General features: G+C 44.8%; 1 protein-coding gene and 1 non-coding gene across 2 annotated transcripts in view; both read left to right on the forward strand.

The window, feature by feature from the left end:
- Nucleotides 1-12,099, forward strand: part of LOC126293616 (uncharacterized) — a gene marked incomplete in the record, with an annotated part of 370,783 nt that overhangs the window by 2,636 nt on the left and 356,048 nt on the right.
- Nucleotides 11,333-11,405, forward strand: Trnat-agu (transfer RNA threonine (anticodon AGU)). Its single transcript has one exon. It is a non-coding gene; the product is annotated as a tRNA-Thr (tRNA).

Raw genomic sequence — 12,099 nt, forward strand, 5'->3', positions numbered from 1 at the left:
TATTAGATGTGCACCACCGTCATGTGTAGTGTTTCTTCTTCGAATTTGAAATGCGTTTCTTAAACTTACAGGTAAACTTTTATACTGCATATAAAGCCTGATGAAGTTCACATGAATATAATTTTTCTGTTGCTTTTCTGTGGTGTATTTACTCAGTCAACGCCGAAGTTTTCAGGGATCATTTTAGTTAATAATATACCACACAACAGCACTAAATTTGAGGTCCAGTTAACTTATGCCATTGACTAGAAACTGTAATGCAACTAACAGGCTCTCATGGCTGTATTCTTTTTCGTTAAGAATGATTTGATGATCAGCAGTTACGAAATTAACGATTCATACTTTCTTAGGTAATTACGAAAATCGTCGTCTTCAGGCTGCTTAAGCAACTGCACATGGGTGAAAATCTTTCCTCCCATCAGCAGCGTCAGTTACATTTCGGCTTTTTTGGCCTTGTTACCTCTAAAATAACTAAGGCAAACCCCGTTTTATCTTTGCGTAAAACCAAGCGGTATCTCGTAGAACATAAACTCGGTGAACTTAAGATAAACGTATCACAACAGGGCAGCACCATAATGACTAAGAGCAGTCGTTCGGGACGCGTGTAGGCTTGACAAAATTGGTTGGTTGGTCGGTCGGTCGTTCGGCCGATAAATTGTTGCGTGTCCAGTTAAGACAAAGAAGTGTGGCCCTTAGCGTTTCACAGCTATGATAGTACACACAACCTGTGTATCACGGAGATGTTATTTTTAGGATTCATACCACACACGCACACACACACACACACACACACACACACACACACACACACCTACCTTTTCTTTTTGAATGTCGTAGATGGAATATATGCTCGAATGTCGGCGTGGCAATCTAACATTCTTACATGCAGACCACGGTGTACAGTAAGATGTATTTTATATTTTACGACAGTATTGGACCACCGTAGCCGTAAACACTGCTGCAATCTGGCTGCAATAGGCGGTAATTTTTGGTATGGCCAGGAAAAATTACTGATGTTCCAAGTAGTTGCCGGCGTATTGCCAAAGAGTGGCCTGTGTTGTTCACTAAGGTTGAATGTTTCGAATTCCAGGGCAATCGCTCTGTCCTTGTCTGTAAATGCTTTCCTCTTGCTCGCACTTTTTCCAGATACTGCTGCAGTCACGTGTCCGAGCAAAAACTCATTATGCATCGTTTCGAAAGTCTGCCCGTACATACAGCCACATGTTTTTTTATAGTTTGTTGTTGAGAGTTTGTTGTGTACAGCAATATGAGTCAACAAATAAGAGAACTACGTATTTTATAAGTGAGATTAATATAAGACTACATCTATGGCATGTCGAAAGTAATGTATCCGGTAGACCCGCTGATTCAGCTAATCCATGACTGCGTACATCGGCTCCAACGCCGTGGCAAGGTGGTGATCTTTTGCTGGGTTCCTGGCCACATTGGGATACAGGGGAAAGACATTTCCGATAAAGATGCCAAGGAAGCATGTTGGGATGGTGCTGTCCCTCAATGTCCCATCCCGCTGCACGCCATTCTCATTTTCTGACAGATGCATCAGAGGGAGACCGGATGGTTGCAGGCGTCGGACAACAAACTGCGGTCACTCAAACCGACCACAAAAGCTTGTCGGACTTCGTGTCAGCCTCGCCGCTGGAAGGATGTTTTGCTTACCAGACTGCACATCGGGCATAGCCCTTTCACACATGGCTACCTCCTCCGGGGGGAGCATCCACCTTTCTGTGAAGTTTGTGGCGTGCCGCTTTCAGTTCAGCATATTGTGGCTACGTCTGTCCTGTATAGTGATATTAGGGCAGCCCTTGGTCTCTCTGGAGATCTGCTCACCGTCCTCGCAGATACCGATACCAGTGTTAAGTGATGAAATTTTGTGAACTATCAGGCCTCATCCCTAAACTGGTGGGGAAGGGCGGCAGACTATAGTACGTTCCTTTAGTACGTTATAAACCACTCTGCGTGTGGGGTCCCCACACATGAGATTCCATGTTAACTTTTCGTCAGGGCGCTGATGACTGTGACGTCGAGCGCCACTCTACCCAACTCATCATAGAAACCTATGTATACAAAGATCTGTCATCGAGAAAAACTGTTGGTGAGGTCGAAATCACGCTTAGTTTCAAACTGTCTGTAGACATACTTGAGCAAAAATTGTTGTCCTTCAGTACTGAGACTGGTTTGATTTAGCACTCTATTCTACTCTATCCTGTGCACGCTTCATCTCCCAGTACTTACTGCAACCGACATAGTTCTGAATCTGCTTAGTGTATTCATCTCTCGCTCCCCCTCTACGATTTTTACCCTCCACGCTGCCCTCCAATGCTAAATTTGTGATCCCTTGATGCCCCAGAACATGTTCTACCAACTGGTCCCTTCTTCTAGTCCAGTTTTGCCACACACTTTTCTCCCCAATCCTATTCAATACTTCATTAGTTATGTGATCTACCCATCTAATCTTCAGCATTCTTCTGTAGCACCACATTTCGAAAGCTTCTATTCTCTTCTTGTCCAAACTATTTATCGTCCATGTTTCACTTCCATACATGGCTACACTCAATACAAATACTTTCAGAAGCGACTTCCTGACATTTAAATCTATACTCGATATTAACAAATTTCTCTTCAGAAATGCTTTCCTTGCCAGTCTATATTTTATATCCTCTCTACTTTGACCATCATCAGTTATTTTGCTCCCCAAAGAGCAAAACTCCTTCACTACTTTGTCTCATTTCCTAATCTTGTTAAATGTTGGTAAATAAAAATTCTTTTCTTAACGAAATCTTTCAGTAGTCCTGCCAAAGCATTGATAGTGCTCGTGCCATGAGGTGTATTCATAACTGATGAGCTTCAAAGAGATGCAACAAACTTCTGCGAATCACCAGAAGCTAAAACCTGAAGGGTGATCGCCAGTCGGGTCATAAGTGGTATGCATTCTCTAATATTTGTATTGGCTGTAGCAGTTCTCGCACCAGCTCCTTGTACGACGTATTATAAATCATGTTCCGACATTCTGGAAAAATTCTGGGTAGGTTTGTATCCAGCGTCACTCCACTAGTTAAATTTTAACAAGTATTCCACTTAACTGAAAAAGAACGCATTCACAAAGCCCGCTTTCTCTTATTTTAACTTTATTCCTTGCAATGTGAAGGCAATGTAGCCCAGCTCACTTCCACCGTTTGGTGGCGATAGTGTGGGCCCTTGCTAACACTTCCGGCCCTGAAATAATTTTCAAATGAAATAAACTAATATCGGCCGCAATTGAGCCGTTGAAATGACGGTGTCCTCTTGGATAAAATATTCCGGAGGTAAAATACTCCCCCATTCTGATCTCCGGGCGGGTACTGCTCAGGAAATGTTAGAACACCCGAGGCAATACAGACCCTACGAATTATTTTAGAAGATGGAGAGGCGAACCTACGTTTCTAGTATTTGACTTAGAGAAAGCTTTTGACACTGTTTACTGGAATACTCTCCGTCAAATCCTGAAGGTAGCAGGGGTAAAATACAGGGAGCGAAAGGCAATTTACAATTTGTACAGAAACCAGATGGCAGAAGAGTCGAGGGACAGCAGTGGTTGGGAAGGGAGTGAGACAGGGTTGTAGCCTATCCCCAATGTTATTCAATCTGTATATTGAGCAAGCAGCAAAGGAAACAAAAGAAAAATTCGGAAGAGGAATTAAATTCCATGGCGAAGAAATAAAAGCTTTGAGGTTCGCCGATGACATTGTAATTCTGTCAGAGACAGCAAAGGACTTGGAAGAGCAGCTGAACGGAATGGACAGTGTCTTTAGAGGAGGATATAAGATGAACATCAACACAAGCAAAACGAGGATAATGGAATTGAGTAGAATTAAATCGGGTGATGCTGAGGGTATTAGATTAGGAAATGACACTAAAAGTAGTAAGTTTTGCTATTTGGGGAGCAAAATAACTGATGGCCGAAGTACAGAGGATATAAAATGTAGACTGGCAATGCCAAGGAAAGCGTTTCTGAAGAAGAGAAATTTGTGAACTTGAATATAGCTGTACCGTTCTTTACCTTAACATTGTTACGTCGTTGCGTAGTTTCCGTAACGCCAAACGATCAGACCGTAAGGCGAACTGCAAATGTAAGCACTGTTGGAGATTTCCTACTGAATAAGCTACGAGGGTTGGTACTTCAATAGTGACAACTGTTTATTTACAGTTCGTACAAAATAGATAGGTGTTTTCAAAGTTTTACTGCTCTTCAAAGTAGTCACCAGCATTGTGTGTAACCCGTTGACAGCGATGTGGGAGTCGTAGGATACTCTCAGCAGTGCCCGTTGTTGACAGCTCGAGCTGCGCGGTCTACTGCCCGACGAACTTGTAGAAATTCCGAAGTGAATGCCGTGAAGTTTTTCCTTCAGTTCAGAAAGAGTGTTGAACTCAGGGGGGATTAAGTCTTGTCGTAGGTAGTGTTCCAAAAATGAACAGCATACAGACAGAAGTGACTCTTACTGCAGTACCTGACACTCATTTTGCACGACAGTGCTACAGCACGTACACTTCAAGCTGTTACTGGTTTGACTGATTGGCCTGTTAAGTGCTATACCACCTACTGCACTCCTGACTTAAGCCCTGTTTGGGAACGGTCGGTAGTCCTTACCGAAATGAAATATGGATAGCAACGTTAAACTCCTGTATTCAGGTATACGAAACTACGAGGGTAAGTCAGTTATTATCCGCAAAGTAGTTACAAAATTTTATTGTAATCAAATACGAAACTTACAGGAACATTTTTCGACATAGTCTCCTTCCGTTTCAACGCACTTGGTCCATCGTACAAGCTTCCTGTGCTCTCATAAGTTTCTCAGTTGAGCTGCGAGCCAGGAATCCACCGCTTCTTTCACTGCTTCGCCGAGGCAAATCGACGGACCCCATGGATGATGATCCAGTGCTTCAAATTTGAGTTTCTGGAGCCTTACAGCAGACTGGTCAGCAATATGCGGACGGGCATTGTCGTGCAACAACACAGCACCTTTTGACAACAATCCTCGACGCTTGCCTCGAATTGCATCTCACTGTAACAAACTGTTCATTGTTGTGCACCTTTCCCCATAATGTTTAAACACTGGACCTTGTGCGTCCCAAAAAAACAATAAGCATAAGTTTTCCTGCGGCTGGTTGGGTCCTGAACTTTTTCTTGCATGGCGAATTTGAACGTTTCCATTCCATACTCTGTTTACTCTCCGGTTCGTAATGATGGATCCATGTTTCGTCATCAGTAATGATCCGGTCTAAGGCTTTGTCCCCTTTCTTACCATAGCGATCCAAATGCCTTTTGCAGATGTCCAAGCGCGTTTGTTTATGTAACTGCGTGAATTGTTCTGGGTTCCATCCTGCGCAAACTTTATGAAACCCAATTCTGTTGTGGATGATTTCGTAGGCAGAACAGGGACTAATTTGCAGACGATGTGCCACTTCAATAGTTAATCGTCTAAGAGAATCATTTCACGTGAACGCTAAATGGTTTCTTCATCTGTGGTGATAGACGGTCGTCCGGCTCCTTAATCGTGCATAACATTTGTGCGACCATTTCGAAGCTTTTCAATCCATACGTACACACTCCGTTGTGACAACACACATCACGTCCTGTATCGAAAGTCTTCAATTAATTTCGGCCCCTGGTACGCCTTCCGACCACAAAACGGGTTTACATCTACATTTACACTCCGCAGGCCACTCAGTGGTGAGTGGAGGAGGGCACTTTACGTGCCACTGTCATTACCTCCCTTTCCTGTTCCAGTCGCGTATGGTTCGCGGGAAGAACGACTGCCGGAAAGCCTCCGTGCGCGCTCTAATTTTACATTCGTGATCTCCTTGGGAGGTATAAGTAAGGGGAAGCAATATATTCGATACCTCATCCAGTAAAGCACCCTCTCGAAACCTGGCGAGCAAGCTCCATCGCCATGCAGAGCGCCTCTCTTGCAGAGTCTGCCACTAGAGTTTGCTAAACATCTCCGTAACGCTATCACGCTTACCAAATAACCCTGTGACGAAACGCGCCGCTGCTCTTTGGATCTTCTCTATCTCCTCCGTCAACCCGATCTGGTACGGATCCCACACTGATGAGCAATACTCAAGTATAGGTCGAACGAGTGTTTTGTAAGCTACCTCCCTTGTTGATGGACTACATTTTCTAAGGACTCTGCCAATGAATCTAAACCTTGTACCCGCCTTACCAACAATATAATTTTGTATGATCATTCCACTTCAAATCGTTCCGCACGCATACTTCCAGATATTTTACAGAAATAACTGCTACCAGTGTTGGTTCCGCTATCATATAATCATACAATAAAGGATCCTCCTTTCTACGTATTCGCAATACATTACATTTGCCTATGTTAAGGGTCAGTTGCCACTCCCTGCACCTAACCGAGCGAGGTGGCGCAGTGGTTAGACACTGGACTCGCATTCGTGAGGACGACGGTTCAATCCCGCGTCCGGCCATCCAGATTTAGGTTTTCCGTGATTTTCCTAAATCGCTCCAGGCAAATGCCGGGATGGTTCCTTTCAAAGGGCACGGCCGACTTCCTTCCCCGTCCTTCCCTAATCCGATGACCTCGCTGTCTGGTCTCCTGCCCCGAAACAACCAACCCAACCCTGCACCAAGTGCCTATCCGGTGCAGAGCTTCATGCATTTCGCTACAATTTTCAAATGCTGCAACTTCTCTGTATACTATAGCATCATCCGCGAAAATCAGCATGGAACTTCCGATACCATCTACTAGGTCATTTATATATATTGTGAAAAGCAATGGTACCATAACACCTGTGGCACGCCAGAGGTTACCTTAACGTCTGTAGAAGTTTCTCCATCGAGAACAACATGCTGTGTTCTGTTTGCTAAATACTCTTCAATCCAGCCACACAGCTGGTCTGATATTCCGTAGGCTCTTCATTTATCAGGCGACAGTGCGGAAGTGTATCGAGCGCCTTCCGGAAGGCAAGGAAAATGGCATTTACATGGGAGTCTGTAACTAATATTTTCTGGGTCTCGTGAACAAATAAAGCGATTGGGTCTCCCACGATCGCTGTTTCCGGAATTCATGTTGATTCCTACAAAGTAGATTTTGGGTTTCCAGAAACGACATGACAAAGTTCTCTTCTTTGTGCAAATAGCGGAGCAGCCATGATTAACAGCACGGCAGCAATATCGAAACTAACCTAGTAGCGTTAAAATTACAAAGATACAACAACAAATAAACAATATATGCGTCACCAACGTAAAACGACAGTACTGCCAAAATAAAATATAACTAAATTGCGGATGATAATCGGCTTACCTTCGTATATGTTGGTTTCTTTGTTGCCTCCCCTTTCTCCACACAGCAGACACGGTGGAATGGTAATGATTTTACTGCAAATGAACAATAAAACATTTCTCCGTTCAAGAACATTATGCAATACATTGCAGTACATATAAAGTTAAATTTCCACTCTTCGTGTTTTCGCCCAACGGGTGTCTTCTGCAGCTACATACTCCGAAAGCCAGCGTATGGTGCCTAGTGGAGGGTAGCTTGTACCACCATTAGAGCAGTATGCCACATTACTAGCTCTTATCTCTTATGCTGAATTTACGTTGGCGGTAGTAGAATCGTTCTGCAAATGCCGGGATAGTTCCTTTGAAAGGGCACGGCCGACTTCCTCCCCTAACCCGACGAGACCAATGACCTCGCGGTTTGGTCTCCTCCCCAAAATCAACCCAACCCATCTCACCAAGGCCAACGCAGTGTCTGACGGCCTTCTCATTGCGACCGAGAGCAGCGGCGTTTACACATAGTCGTCAGTGCTAACAGACAAGCAACGCTGCTTGAAATTAGCGCAGAAATAAGTGTGGGACATACGGCGAACGTAATCGTTTGGACAGTGCGGCGAAATTTGGCGCTGGCTGAGTATGACAACAGACGGCTGCCGCTATTGCCTTTGCTAACAGCATGAGATCGCCTGCAGCGCCTCTCCCGGGATCGTGAGCGTATCGGTTGGACGCCAGACAACCGGAAAAGCGCGTCCTGGTCAAATCTGTCCACATTTCAGCAGGTAAGGGCTGATGGCAGGGTTCGTGTGTGGTGCAGAACCTACGAAGCCGTGGACTCAAGTTGTCAACAGGACACTGTGCCAGCTGGTGGTGGCTCCATAATGGTGTGGGCTGTGTTTACATGGACTGGACTGGGTAATCTGGTCCAACTGAAATGCTCATTGACTGCAAATGGTTATTTTCGATTACTTGAAGACTATTGCAGCCATTTATGGACTTCATGTTCCCAAAAAAAACGATAGAATTTGGTCGATGATAATGCGCAGTGTCACTGGGTCACAATTGGTTTGATGAACATCCTGGATAACTCTGGAGAATTATTTGGCCACCCTCATCGTCAGACATAGATTCTATCGAACATCTATGGGACATCATAGGTGTCAGTTCGCGCTCAAAATGTAGCACCGGCAACACTTTCGCAATCCTGAACGGCCATAGAGGCAGGATAGTAAAATATTTCCGCAGGGGATGTCCAACGACTTGAGTCCATGCCATGCAGAGTTGCTGCACTACTGCGGGCAAAAAATGATCTGGCTTGATATTAGGAGGTATTCGGTAACTGTCACCTCAGTGTGTAAACATGAAAAATGAAGATGTAGAATGTACATAACGTTTATTTTATTTAAAGAGCGTTAAAATTTTGCACGTACGGAAACTACAAAGCATTACCTTTCAGCATACCCTCGTACATGCTGCACAATCTACTGTGAAGTGCAAATCTCAGGATAGGCCTACTTCGTATTATGCCACATATTGTGGCTGTTTCCTGTTCTAGTCGCGTACTGAATCCAAGATGGATGACTGTTCAAATGACTCTGTTCGTGTGTAGTAATGTTCATTCTCTGCGGGATTGATACTATAGGGCTGATGGATATCTCTACATTCTTCACTTAACAGTGGTTCTTAAAAATCACGCGTATATCGCGAAGAGCTCGCCAATTCAGGATTTAGATTTCCGTGATACTCAACTGTGGGTAAAATTAAAGCTGCGGTCCTGTTTAGTTGGTGGCCCCAGACTTCTCCAGTATTATACGACGGTTAAAGTAACTCTCTCCTCTGTTCTATAAATGTTCGCACTATCTTACTAATGAACCGCGCGACCGCTACGGCGCAGGTTCGAATACTGCCTTGGGCATGGATGGGTGTGATGTCCTTAGTTAGGTTTAAGTAGTTCTAAGTTCTAGTGGACTGATGACCTCAGAAGTCCCATAGTGCTCGGAGCTATTTGAACCTACTAATGAATCCAACATTGCCATCTGCCTTACCTATGACTGAACACGTGTGATCATTCTGCTGCCTATCGCCACAAATTCTTAGACCCACCTATTTTTAGAGTTCTAATTGTGACTCTTAGATACTGTAGTCATAGGTGAAGATTTTTCGTTTCCTAAGTGCATAATTTTACATTTTTGTATGTTAAAAGCAACTTGCCAGTCTACGCACTGCTTTCAAATCTCAGTATTTGTGCAGCTTTTTCCCGTCAATGTTTCATTATAGAGAACTGCATCATCTGTGCATGTCGTCCTCATCAAACAAGAAGTGTCAGAACACACTTCCTGGGTCACAACTGAAATGTGTCGCTTGTTGACTAACCCATACAAGATAACGTGCTGGGTCTTAACTAGCAAGAAATCCTCGATCCACTCTCAAATTTTATGTGGAACCCTACATAATAAAACATTTATTAATAGACGCTACTGCGGTATCGAGTCAAATGCTTTTCGTGAGTGAAGAAAAACTGCATCTCTCATTTCCATGATGCATGGCTTTCAGAATGTGAGGTGAGAAAAGCGCTAGTTCAGTTTTGCATAATCGATGTTTCCGGAATCCAGTCTTGATGCCACGGTGATCATTCTAGTAGAGCGCTACGTAAGCGCCCAAGAAGGTGGTGTAGGCCTGCATATTCAAATATATACATGTAAATAGGCAGAATAGGCGCTGCGGTCGGCTACGCATACATTGTGTCCGGTTACTGCTGCTACAATGGCGGGTCGTAAAGATTTAAGTATGAACGTGTTGTATTTGGCGCACGAGCCATGGGACACAGCATCTCAGAGGTAGCGATGGACTAGGGATTTTCTAGTACGACCATTTCACGAGTGTACCGTGGCTATCAGGAATCCGGTAAAATACCAAATCCCCGTCATCACTGCGCCCGGAGAAAGATCGTGCAAGAACGGAACCGACGGCTTCTGAAGAGACCCGTTCGTGGTCACAAAAGTGCAACTCTTCCGCAAATTGCTGCAAATTTCAATGCTGAACCATCAAGTGTCAGCTTGTGAACCAGTCAACGAAACATCATCGATATGGCCGTTCGGAGCCGAAGGCCAACTCGTCTACCTTTGATGGCTGCATGGCAAAAGCTTGTACTCCTCGCCTTGGCCTGTCAACACCAGCAGTGGACTGTTGATGACTGGAAACATGTTGCCTGGTCGGACGAGTCTCGTTTCAAATGGTATCGAGCGGATGGACGTCTACGGGTACAGAGACAAGCTCATGAATCCATGGACCCTGCATGTCAGCAGGGGGCTGTACAAGCCGGTGGAGGCTCTGTAGTGGTATGGGGCGAGTGCAGGTGGAGTCACATGGGACCCCTGATATGTCTAGATAAGACTGACATGTGACACATACGTAAACATCCTGTCCGATCACTTGCATCCATTCATGTCCATCGTACGTTCCGACGGACTTGCTAAATTCCTACAGGACAATACTACACCCCCACACGCCCAGAATTGCTACAAAGTGACTCCAGGAACACTCTAAAGAGTTTACACATTTCCGCTGGGCGCCCAACTCCCCAGACATGAACATTATTGATCATTCTGGGATACCTTGCAACGTGCTGTTCAGAAGAGACCTCCACCCACTCATAATCCTACGGATTTATGGTGTCAGTTCCCTCCAGCACAACTTCAGACATCAGTAGAGTACATGCTGCGTCGTGCTGGGGCACTTTTGCGTGCTCGCGGAGGCTCTACACGTTAGGCGTGTGCACCAGTTTGGCTCTTCAGGGTACCTCATTACTTATAATGCACAGCAGCTGCGGATTCCGTGTGGTGTCTGTTCTTTCGAACATGTCCGAAAGAAAACACCACGCATTCATATAATGATTGGTCTAGCTGGGCAGTGGATTCACCATTCACTCACGTGTGAATGAACAAAGGAGTGCGAATAGGTGGCGGTCGGTAGCGATGTGACTCGACCGTGAGGCGTTCCGAAATAGTCCATGCAGTTGAGATGAACACTGTGTGCTGGATGGCGCAGTGGTTAATGCTTCTGCCTAGTAAGCATGAGACCCCGGGTTCGAAACCCGGTCTGGTACACATTTTCACTAGTCGCCGCTGATTCCGCGTAAAGTCCCAATACAGCTGACAGCAGTGATCTCCTCTGTTCCCTTCCCTTGTTTCCCCTCTCCACCTTTAGTTTTCATGTAATATATACCTTAGTTACTCTACATCTACATGACTACTCCGCAATTCACATTTAAGTGCTTGGCAGAGGGTTCATCGAACCACAATCATACTCTCTCTTGGTGACGGAAATTTCGTAAATAGATCTCGCCTCGACGAAAAACGTCTTTGCTTTAATGACTTCCATCCCAACTCATATCTGCCACACCCTCTCCCCTATTACGTGATAATACAAAACGAGCTGCCATTTTTTGCACCCTTTAGATGTCCTCCGTCAATCCTACCTGGTAAGGATCCAACGACGCGCAGCAATATTCTAACAGAGGACGAACGAGTGAAGTGTAAGCTGTCTCTTTAGTGGACTTGTTGCATCTTCTAAGTGTCCTGCCAATGAAACGCAACCTTTGGCTCGCCTTCCCTACAATATTATCTATGTGGTCTTTCCAATTGAAGTTGTTCGTAATTTTAACACACAGGTACTTAGTTGAATTGACAGCTTTGAGAATTGTACTATTTATCGAGTAATCGAATTCCAACGGATTTCGTTTGGAACTCATGTGGATCACCTCGCACTTTTCGTTATTTAGCGTCAACTGCCACCTGCCA

The sequence above is a fragment of the Schistocerca gregaria genome, chromosome 10 (assembly GCF_023897955.1).
Source record: "Schistocerca gregaria isolate iqSchGreg1 chromosome 10, iqSchGreg1.2, whole genome shotgun sequence".
NCBI lineage: Eukaryota > Metazoa > Arthropoda > Insecta > Orthoptera > Acrididae > Schistocerca > Schistocerca gregaria.